General features: G+C 47.0%; 1 protein-coding gene across 1 annotated transcript in view; it reads right to left on the reverse strand.

Annotated features, from left to right (window-relative positions):
• The window catches only part of SORBS1 (sorbin and SH3 domain containing 1), a 145,897-nt gene extending 135,756 nt beyond the window's left edge, over window positions 1-10,141 (reverse strand). Inside the window, exon 1 of the mRNA XM_062001183.1 lies at window positions 10,063-10,141. The gene's annotated coding sequence lies outside the window, so the exon portion shown is untranslated. The remainder of the gene's footprint in view (window positions 1-10,062) is intronic.
• Between the last annotated feature and the right edge of the window lie 852 nt (window positions 10,142-10,993).

Here is a 10,993-nt window from a genome sequence, read left to right on the forward strand (position 1 = left end):
CAAGGATCCCACTGTACAGGAGCTGTAGAAGGCAACTCTTACTGGCCAGCAAAAGTCCTCCAGCCACAGCACAGAGAGGAGGGCAGAGGCAGCAGCATACCAGAACGTTGTGTAATTTACCCTGCTCTATATCGGTAACAGAGCTGGAAATAGAAACCTCCCCTCTTAGACACCACATCAAGAGGCATGACAGGTGCTTCAGGGAGCCCTGTTCCATGTGTCAACTAGAACGTGGGCACAGTGTCGCAGGGGGGCAAAGCTGGGTGCTGAGACAGGCTCAGTTAGGCTTGCTGGTGAATGCTCTCCCCTGCATCTACACTCTGTGCAGTCACCAGCTTGCAGGAGACAGATTTGGTTTGTTCTGTCTGCATGATGGCAAGAGGAGGTAACGTGGCAGTGACTCGTTTCTAATAGAGCCTTAATAACGAGAGGCAGTGATCCCAAGGCTCCTTATTTAAGCAAAATGATCCTCATTTCAGTGGGAGTCTTCCCAAATACAAAATGAATTGCATTCTCTCTTGGCCTTAGTTTAGCAAGCCAATAAACCCAGAAATAATTAGGTGATTCTGAATTAATACGAGGACAAACTCTGGTTTGGTAAGATGCCAAGTAAAGCAGACTTTGCATAGGATTAGGCTTTGTCTGAGAAGCTGTCAACCAGAGGCTAGGTCAGCATCAAGGAGCCACCTAAGATAAAGAGGTCTGTGACATCCAGCAGCTCAAGCAGCAAGGATTTCCTGTCACTCATTGCTAGGAGGCAAACAGAAGCTCTGGGATGTCCTTGTACTCGGGGCTCATGAAGGACTCCCGTTGCCAGGTGACTGAATTCTTGTCTCAGCTGACACGCCTGAGAAGCAGCATGATACTTGTGAAGGTCATGAGTCTGTACAAAATATCATGGTTGATTTTTATGGCTTTTTTTAATTAGAAAGCTAGATTTCACTTGAAAAGACTGAACAGATGAGTATAGAGCCTGGATGGGACCCAACTGCTGAGCTCTGAGACACTACCCACTAACAGTGATTTTGCTTTAGCTCACGTAGCAGGGAATGTACTAGAGCACAAGGGTCTTAATTAAAGCCTGTAATCAGCCTGAAATTCTTACAGACTTCTCCCATCTTCATCCCAAAGGTGAGAGACTGGCTGGCCTGCTACTGCTACAGTACTGCAACATGCTAGTAGAGGGATAAAAACTGTGATAGATGGGTATTGAAATCATTTATCATAAAATGTTAGTGTTCCTATAAAAGAAAAGAAACTGTCTCTGTAGAAACATCCATCATGTCTCTCAGCCAGGGGCTTATAAGCTGTTACAATTGAACATGGGCACATCATGAAGTAGTCACAGGGCTGAACTACAACAGGCTCTGTGAACTACACTATATGGGGTTAAAAAAGAAACAAATCATAACACAGCACTTCACCTACAAAGGCAGCAGGACAGTGTTTGACAAGAAGAGAGGAGAAATGTCCCATTCAATCAAAAAATAAACCCCACTCAGTTCCAGTGGTAACCAAAAAGCAAATGAAACCGCTCATGTAAGCACATCAACAGTGGAGAAATTCCCAACAGCTCTGCTTTGGGAGGGAGAGGTGGAGATGCACACTTTGCCTTCTCTTACTGGACTGTGAGCTGGTGATATCTTTGGCCCTGGCCAGAGCTTCTCCATCATCTCTCTTTGAGGAATCTGCACAGTCCCCAGACCAGCAGGAAACGCTGAGCTGCTTGTGACTGGAAGTTGCCAATGTCATCTCCTCAAAGCAGGGAATCTCTGTGGCCATGAGGAGGCTCAGAAGGCAAACGGTGTAGTGTTCAGCAGGAGGGTTTGGCATTTGCTGTAAGGGGCTGTTCCTACAGCATTGCTTCAGAAGTAACAATGAACCACAACGCCACTGCAGGATTTCCACGTCCTCTCCCACTCTCTACTCATTCCAGCCCGACTTACATTTAAAAACCAAAAGAGAGCAATTATTTAACATCCTGTCTTGACAACCCAGCCCAAAACCTCTCTGGATAAATCTACTTTACTGAAGCCAATAAGATTGTTTCCACCAACTCCAACACATTTGGATCAGACCTTGGGTCCCTTGCGCTGATGAGGGCTGGAACACAGTCTGATGAAGCATGAGTCACAAAATACCACAGCTCACACTGTGTCTGAGCTCCAGTGAGTGCAGCATCAGCAGCAGAACAGTTGTTTGGGTCAACACAGCGAGCACACGGCTGACACCGTGCCCGTCAGTGGGCACAAACACGCACATCTGAGTCACTCCTACTGTGTGTGCTCCAGTGAAAAACAAAGCAAGGCAGCAAGAAAGAACAAAAGGGAGGGCTGTGAGATGGCAAAGGGCTGTGGCTCTCTCTTTAATGAAGCCTCACAAAATAGCAGATGGTTCTCCAGAGGCCATCTCCAGTCTCACACATGCACACGTTGGGACAGTGATACTACAACCCCCGCTCCAAGGGAGGAGATGGAGGAGATGAGGGGAGATGTTGAGACGTTTCTGATGGCAAAACAAGAGACTTAGGTTCCTTTTAATCAAAATTGCACCCAAAGTGAAACAGCCACACAAAATAGTGGAGATTGAGGAAAAAATCCTTCCTGTCACGAGTGCCACAAGTTAAAGCCAGCAGCAGGGAGAAGAAACGTCTCTGCCTCACTCATTTCCTGCACTGAACAGAATGGTTTGATGTGGAACATCTGACTGCTAAGCCTATCCCGCTTTCCACCCTTCAGAGCTAAATAACAGGACTCCCTTCTGTCCTCCATGGCTTCTAACCCAAGAATCTCCAGCTAGTTTACTTGCTTGAGAAACCCTTTAGTTAGAGTTCTTCCTGTTTGGTTTTAGCCCCACAGTGCAGTGTTTCCACAGAGGATCACAACTGTCATGCAAAGGGATGTGCATCACGTTTCTCAGCTCATTAGATATGAGCAACATGATTTAAGTCCAGCAATCCCTCCTTGAGTACCAGAAGCACAAAGACTGATGCCCCATCTGTATCCATTTGTTCTGCAATGAGGCACAGGGCCATGGGAATCCCATCAGCAAACAGCCTTTGGGGGCTTTTGCAAGTGTAAGGAATTTTAAAGAAAAACCAAACTATGACACTACTGTTACATTTGATACTCATCTCAAATATTATTGCATTCAAATCCTGACACTGGTGTTTGAACAGTGCTGCAGAGACCACCTAGCAAGCTGAAGTGGTAAGACATACATTTTAACAACACTTTTGTTAAAAACTTGCTGTCAGTAAGTATGCCCAGGCCTGAGCCCATGTGAGCAGCACCGTGCCCCACCACCTCCCCGTCCTCTCCCCATCCTCCCCACGTCCCCAGCACAACAGCATGCTGAGTCAATGCTGTCGCTGGTGTATTTGCACAAGGCCCATTGTTATGAGGACTTTGATCTTGGTTGGTGCCAGTGCTGTTTGAATCCATGCAATAAACTAGAACCTGCTGCAAAAAAAGGATGAAGAATGGTAACAGATTGTTTGTCCTCTCGCACTGGCACACGTGGAACGAGGCACTGCTTCGAGAGCCACACCACGACCTGTACAGCTCCTGGAAACGTGATGTCTGAGCAGCAAGCAGAGAGCATACAAGTATTCTGATGGCATGTTCAAGATGCTAAATTCGCATCCAAATGTCTTCAAGTGCCTGAGGCAACACAATTTCCAGGTCTGGGGACTCTGATTCTATGGGTTTTCAACCGTTTGTACAGTTGGCAGTGAAGGCTCCCAGCTCACAGATATGCTAAGTGAGAGTGCCTATTAATATGGGGAGGCAGGACACAGAGCCATGTATTATTCATGAATGTGTTCTGCCCAGGTCTTACAGCACAGTGTGACCCTTGCTTGGCACATCTCACCTTCTAGAAAGCAAACTGCCACACGGATTTGCACTTACTCCACACTCATATAACACCTGGCCAAAGGGCAGACACAGAACTGTTGGACAGAGAAATGTACACCACATCTCAAGAAAAAGAGAAAAACCGTGCTCACTTACCCAACAAACACATTCAGAGGTACTGTGGAGAAAGTGGGGAGAGACTGCAGCAAAGAGAGTGAGGAAACAAATATTGACACAACCTTTGCTCACTTCTAATCTTTTCTAGGAAGCCACGTAAGTTCTTAGCATAGGTTGTGATTAGTTTTTCCTCTGCTGTTGTAAAGTGTCAGAAGAAGAACAGTATCAATAGATAAAAGGATATACAATAAAAATATGTTAAATATTTAGTGGGTGCTTTTAATAATTAACCAGCTTAAGAGCTTTCAGTCTAGTTGTACTGGCAGCACAGCCAGAGCTTTCAAGAGAAGAAACAAAACTATCCATCTAGTCACCTATTAAAATGTGTTATCAGAGTGCTATTTCTAGCCTTTCAAATGTCACACTGCATGAGGACAACGCGTGATACCTACTCATTTCTTTCTGAAGCCATGGCTGGGGGGCACACGTAGCTTTTCACTCTCACCCAGCGTGGTTGTGCACGCCACATATTCTTTCCCGATTCTGCAGACTTGTGCCCAACAGGTTCCTGAGAAGATGGGCTCTTGAAGCACGTTACACTGGTATGGGGTGCTAAGCAGTAAACCACCACACTTTTCTTGGCAACACAAGACTTGACTGGCAACTCTAAGGTGATATACAGAATACTACGTGCAGCATCTCTCACGCTACACGACAAAGGGGACTCCGCTGTAATTAAGACAAAGATCTTCTCTAAGGCTTCTGGAGACAGAGGTTGTCCAGAGTAGTGAATCCATTTACTCCCTGGCAGGAACCTCTGGATGGGTGTTCAGTGGTACTCCCAGAGAATCACTTGGAAATAGTTTACCACAGTGTTTAGAGAGCTCAGAGTACACCACAGCAATGAACACAGAGAGCAGGGAACACTGCTACCTAGTACTGTCCCTTGCTTACCCATAAATTCACCTAGACACGGACAGTTTTGTACCTATATCCTTATCTACCACCAACACTGTGTAAAATCTCAGGTGACCTGATCTGAGATGGCAGCTGTAACTCCACACTGTATCAAGTAAGACGCTGTTCCAACGCAAGGTTCGCTGATTTTTCGTAGCTCTCCTAAACGGTGCACTTGAGCCAAGCACAGCCCAGGGCTGCCTCTCGAGTCAGTACTGCTACTGGTGTAGCTGGGCAAAGCTCCAAGCACACAGTCCCTAAATCTGGCCTTTCTCTCTTAGGGTCTCACATGACTGCCTGGCCCTGCTTGCCTTGGAAGAACTATGCCTATGATGATAAAAGGCACTTGACTGTGAGGACCTTTAGGCTTGGCTTTCCTCCTCTTGTAACGGCAACGCTGCAGGTGCTGGAAAGTGGGCTGAAGCTCACAAACCTCATAATTATAACTGAACCACCACTGCTTTTGACCTTTAAATGCCAGGATCAATGCAGACATAGAAACAAAGACAAGTTGGCTCAATTTTCAGCCTCCCTTTCCACACAGTCATCTTCATCCTAATTATGTTCATTCTGCTCTAAGGAAAATACAACTTCTGCTCCTTAGTGAATGACTGTTGCAGTGTTTGTTCAAAACCAGAAGAGCCTTCTTGTCTTCAGACATATTTCATTCATATTATGTAAACACTTAACTCTTTGAAAGACCAAGATAGCAATAAACCAAACCTGTAGGCAAACTATGCTTTTGTGCATGCTGCTGTTTCCTGGTTTCCCATTTCCAGGGGGGCAGTGAAACCCCCCAGCTGTTATGTTACTGAATGCTCTCAGTTCTCAGGATAAAAAGAGGTGGAATTATTTCAGAAGTCATCCTAAAAACAAAAAAAACCCTTTAGCAACAGTTTGCTTTCTAAGATAAGGCCACTCACTTCGAAGCTTTTATTATCAAGAGGCCAAACATCAATAAACTCTTACAAGATTGGCTATGGATATAAAAGATCATTTCTTGTAGAAATTGCTTTCCCTCTCCACATGTCATTTCCTTCAGCTGTGCAGTGATGGCAGAGTTGCCTGCCTATGCTGGCATCTGCAGATAAGAAACAGATTTAGTGCTATACTATAATTCTGCTGTCAGAAAGACTTCACACAGGGTATGGAACAAGCTTGCCTGAAAATCAATCTGGATCATCTCCTCTTACTGTGGATGGGTAGGAAACCCAAACACCCGGGTTTACATCGTGCACATCAGGTGTGAAAGTGAGGGGAGAGTGAGAGAGAGAAGAAAATACTGACTGGCATACAGGAATTCACACACCCAAACTCAGATGTGAAGTGTCTGATCTGGGAAGCACATCACAAACCAGTTTTTCTGCCTAATTATTCTCATCTAATAGTATTTGTTTTTCTAACCACATTCCAGCGAAGGGCATCTGTGATGCAGGAATCCAGAATTACTTCATCGTGCTTCATCTCAGTGAGACCACGAGAGAGAAGGTGTATAGAAAGGTATTACTCCTCCTGGTATTGGAATAGCATTTCTCTCTGGGATGGCACGTAGTGTCTGCTTTAGCAACACTTGGCAACCAAAGGGAGTCAGGCATAACTATAGCTAGTTAGCAGAGTTATTACAGAGTGGCTGACCATCACTATCTGAGCTGCAGTTTGGCACAGATCAATTTCCACGCAAAAAGGACTGGGGAGTGCTGGAGAAACTGAGAGTGCATCAGTTTGACACCTTCTTTGAAAGACCTCCAGCAGCACATTTACCTTTCCTGCTGTGCTTGGGTAAGTGCTGTCTTAGCTCAGTGTGATGACTCGACATCATCACTTCCCAAACCCTCTCCCCTAACTGATCCAAATACCAAGTCAGTCCAAAACCTGCTTACATTGTGCCATGTAGAAGGGTCACAGTATAGTTTGCACAGGAATGGAGGCTGAAACCGTACCAAAGTTGAAGGTCAGGTTCATAAATCCGTGTCTAGACACACAGACTAAGTGCCAATCACCCAAGGAAAAGGAAGAACTGAAGGGATGCATCTGGGTACCCAGCATGGGTGAAATCTCAGGCTTTTGCTAGGCTCCTACTTCGGAAATCTTGATCGGCAAGTAAAAGCCCTAGCATGGTCTTTTACACAGTAGGAGCAAAGAATAAAACAACCTACTCATGACTGAGAACTTCAAAGGCCTGAATTAAACACAATTTTCAAGGAACACGATGTTACCCATGCTGCCAGTGCACTTCCCCATGCTAAACCAAGCCAAAGCACAAATCTCACTCAAAAACCCCACCAAAGCTTCCCGTCCACCTTTAAAGGCACACGCTGTTTCCACAGTGCCACAGGCAGCCTCTGCTCTGCTACAGATTATGCCAGGCAATGAAAGTGCTGGGCCTGGCTTAGCACTTGCACCACAAACAACAGACAGTGTACAACCTAACTCCATAGTGCTCCTTCACATATATAGCTCCACAGAAGTTAATGGGATTATGGAAGGGATTGAAGACTTCAGCATCAGACCAACAGAACCTCTCTGGCTCATTGCAAAGGATTCAGCAAAGACAGAAAACTTGGTGATTGTTCATCCATCCTAGGAGTGATATACCATAGCCTTCACTGAAAACAGAACCAAAAGCATCAACAGCACTGCCTTGATATCCCCATTTGCCCTGTTCTGTAACAGACCAAAGAGTGAAGCTGAAGACCAGAAAACTGAAAAAGAACCATCAAAGAAACACAGAGGAACAGATGATAACCAGTGTAGCTCTGTGCTGCAGGATACCATCGAGACAAAGCCTCCTGTAGTAGTTTCGTCAATTAATTAGCACATTGTGTACAGTAACACATCAGAATGAATAAATTCTGTGACCAACATGTGCTGCCATCTCTTAGGAGTGACCCAAGTGCCTGCACACACACGAACTGAGTACACACAGAGCACATTCTTAAAAACAGGACACCTAATCTGCACAAAGGTTTAACATTCCTGTTTTCTGCCCAGATTCACCCTTTGCAAAACCAGTAAACTTGCAATTCAGCATTTGCAGAGTGCTTCGAAGCTCCTCTGAGCTCTCCTCGCCCCTCCGCCCCCAAATATTTTCCCTCCCCTACAAACAGAAAACACAAGAAGAGACCTGTTTATCACATGACATTTGGAGGCATCCTTACACTTGTACTCTCTGAATCACTTATGTATTGAAGATAAAGGAGGCTGCAGATACTATTCACGTGGAGCACACAGCTCTTACCTTCCTGACTTTTAGGTTAGCCTTGTGAGCATGTGAAATCTGTCAGAGACTGTTTCTTTCCTCTTGTCCACAGCCCAGGCTTGAGCTTGTGTGTACGTGTGTGTTTCTGTTTACACTCACAAAACATCTGACTTATTCCAAAAAAGGCTCACTCGCTGTGTTTTAGGTAGTTAAAACTACTCCTATCTTTTTATGGTGCTCTCAGTCAATACTGGTTTTGTAGAACAGGATTCTCTTTTAAAATAATGTCCTATGTAAAATGTACTCACTGAGCACGAGTGTAAAAAACCTGGCAGTCGTTAGGGACACTGATGTGTCACAGCTAGTCTCTGTATGTGTGTATGTGCAGCAGAACCAACGTAGTTCAGCCTTTAGAAGTCAAGAGATACTAACTCTGCTAGTAACCTTGAGCAAGTTAAATCTCCCCTTGCCTACACATACCTTCTAGGTAGAGAAGCTGTCACGGACAGATACTGTTTCTTTTTATGACATGGTAGCAACAAATACAAGAGAAAACATCTTTCAGTAGCAGGATCCATAAACATGAAATACCAACATTGCTCCAGAACAGCCACAGTAACAGCAGCACCAGGGACAATAAAGAAGCAGCAGCTACGAGTAAGCAAACGCTGATTGTTGGGTAGAGTGAAGAGCACATTCTGCTTAGAGCAAATCCCACTAACCAGCCACTCTGATGCCCTCGATTTGGGGGCTACAGTGAACAGCCATCCGTGGAGGTGTAGCAATAGCAGCAGTGACAGGAGCACGGGGCACTCACTGACTAGAAATCAAACATGGGTAACAGCAGGAGCTCGGGCACTTTTGCTGAAATGAGATCTGCACAGCAGGGCAGGCACAGCTTTTCTTCACTACTCTAATACCCTAATAAATAAATAAGGGATAGTTGTGGCCATGGTAATCGCACCGGGGATTTGGTTTTCCCCTTCCCTTCCGAGACACCTTAGGAGAGAGGTAGCCATGCCAGGGCTGTACATAAAAAAACCTGAGACATAAATGAAGCCTTTTCTGTCGTAGGATGTAGTTAAAAGTGCTGTGGATTCCCAGGCATCCAAACCATCCCCCGTTCATCAGGCGCTGGCGATACCTGAAGGCGCTGCCAATTATTTTTCACTCTTTAATTTCTTACAAGCAGATGGCAAAAGGTATTTACGGCTCTGCCCAGAAGCACAGAAAATAGAAATCCTCAGAAACGGTAGCCTCTCCTCCACGTCACGGCACAACGCTCTCATATGCTGCCATTCTCAGCTTCTGTTTTACCCAAACTACACTAAGTGTTGGCTTCCTAACAGTACGGTGTCCTCAGCGTGTCACACGCCGGGCAGCATCCCTGCGCCGCTGACTCGGTAATTGCATTATCTGCAGCCACTGATGAATGAACAACCATAACGCATACACCCCGGCTGTAGCTCTCTCGGGACAGACACACGCTCTCCATACCAGACTCATTCAGTCTGCCGAGTCCCAAGGCACACGCAAAACGCCCCTGTGCATCCCCTCATTTTAAAAGCAATGCTGTATTCTGCTCTCCCTTCCCACCGTCGGAAGAATAACATTTCTATTTAGAAGCACGAGAAACTCATCCCCAAATCGACTTCTCTTGCATCTGCAATCTAATTTACTTGCAAAGGAGGCTTGAAAAAATTGTGGTGTAACACCGACCCCTCCTCGGGGAAAAAGCAGTGAGCGAGGCGCTAACATCCCGCAGCATAATGGCCCTTTAAAGAACACCTAGTCCTTATGGGTATCAGTAATCTCACGAATAACACGGAGCCAAAGCGATTTCCATCGCGGGGGAAGCGGGGAGATGGACCAGCTGCCGCAGCTGCGAAAGCCCCGGCTGCTCCGCAAAGCCAAACGCTTAGAAGAGCTTACCTTGTCCCGGCAGCGGCAGCGGGCAGGCGCCGGGCCGGCAGTCCCGCCGCAGCCCCGCAGCCCGGCCCCGCCGTGCGGCCGCGCTCCCGGCAGGCGGCGCCGGGCCGGGCCCCGCCTCCCGCCTCCCGCCGCCCTCCGCCCGCCCGGCGCCGCAGCGCAGCCGCCGCAGCCGGGGCACCGCTCCTCGGGCTCCGCTCCTCGCGGCGGGCTGCGCTCCCCTGGGCAACACAGCCGGCCTGAGCCCCAGGGAGGCGGCAGCCCGGCAGCCGCCTCTCGCCGACCTGTTGCGCGGCAGTGGCTGGTGGCTCCCCACCGCTGAGGGCTGGGGAAGCGGTGGGTGGTGTGGATGGGGTCAGGGCTTGGCAAGCGGTGAAGCAAGGGGTGTTCAATGCAACCATCGCTGTATTGATCGTGGGTAACACAAATCACAGGCAAATGAGGAGGGAGAGACAAAGGAAGGGGGAAGAGACGGCTCTGACTGGTAAATCAGCGAATGCTCCGTCTAGGGTAAAAATAAGATCAAATAGAGGGGTGGGGAAATCCCTGTCTGGTTGACCCTGCAGTGCATGGGATTAATAGTCCATTTTAGTTTCATAAGTGCTTAGGCCACTACTGGATCAGCTCAGGTGCTCCAGAAAAGCGAGGGAAAGGCAGCCAGTGACCAAGAGCACATGCACGGAACAGAAAGGTACCAACCCACGAGAGGCCTGATTGTGCTGCCTTTGTGTGAGGAGGAAACACAATGGACACAGAGGGAATTCCATCCTTCTCAGGCCCTGGGGATATCTCATGTTCTTTTTGTCCCTTTTCAGCAGTTACAGATCTGTTTTGTTGCATTTTCACCTTCAGCGTTCTTTTTGTCTCTGATATACTGACAGCCCCAGGATCTCCTTTATTTGTCTTGAGTGGAGACTGCCCAGGAATCAAAAGA

This window comes from Colius striatus, chromosome 8 (assembly GCF_028858725.1).
Source record: "Colius striatus isolate bColStr4 chromosome 8, bColStr4.1.hap1, whole genome shotgun sequence".
Classification (NCBI taxonomy): Eukaryota; Metazoa; Chordata; class Aves; order Coliiformes; family Coliidae; genus Colius; species Colius striatus.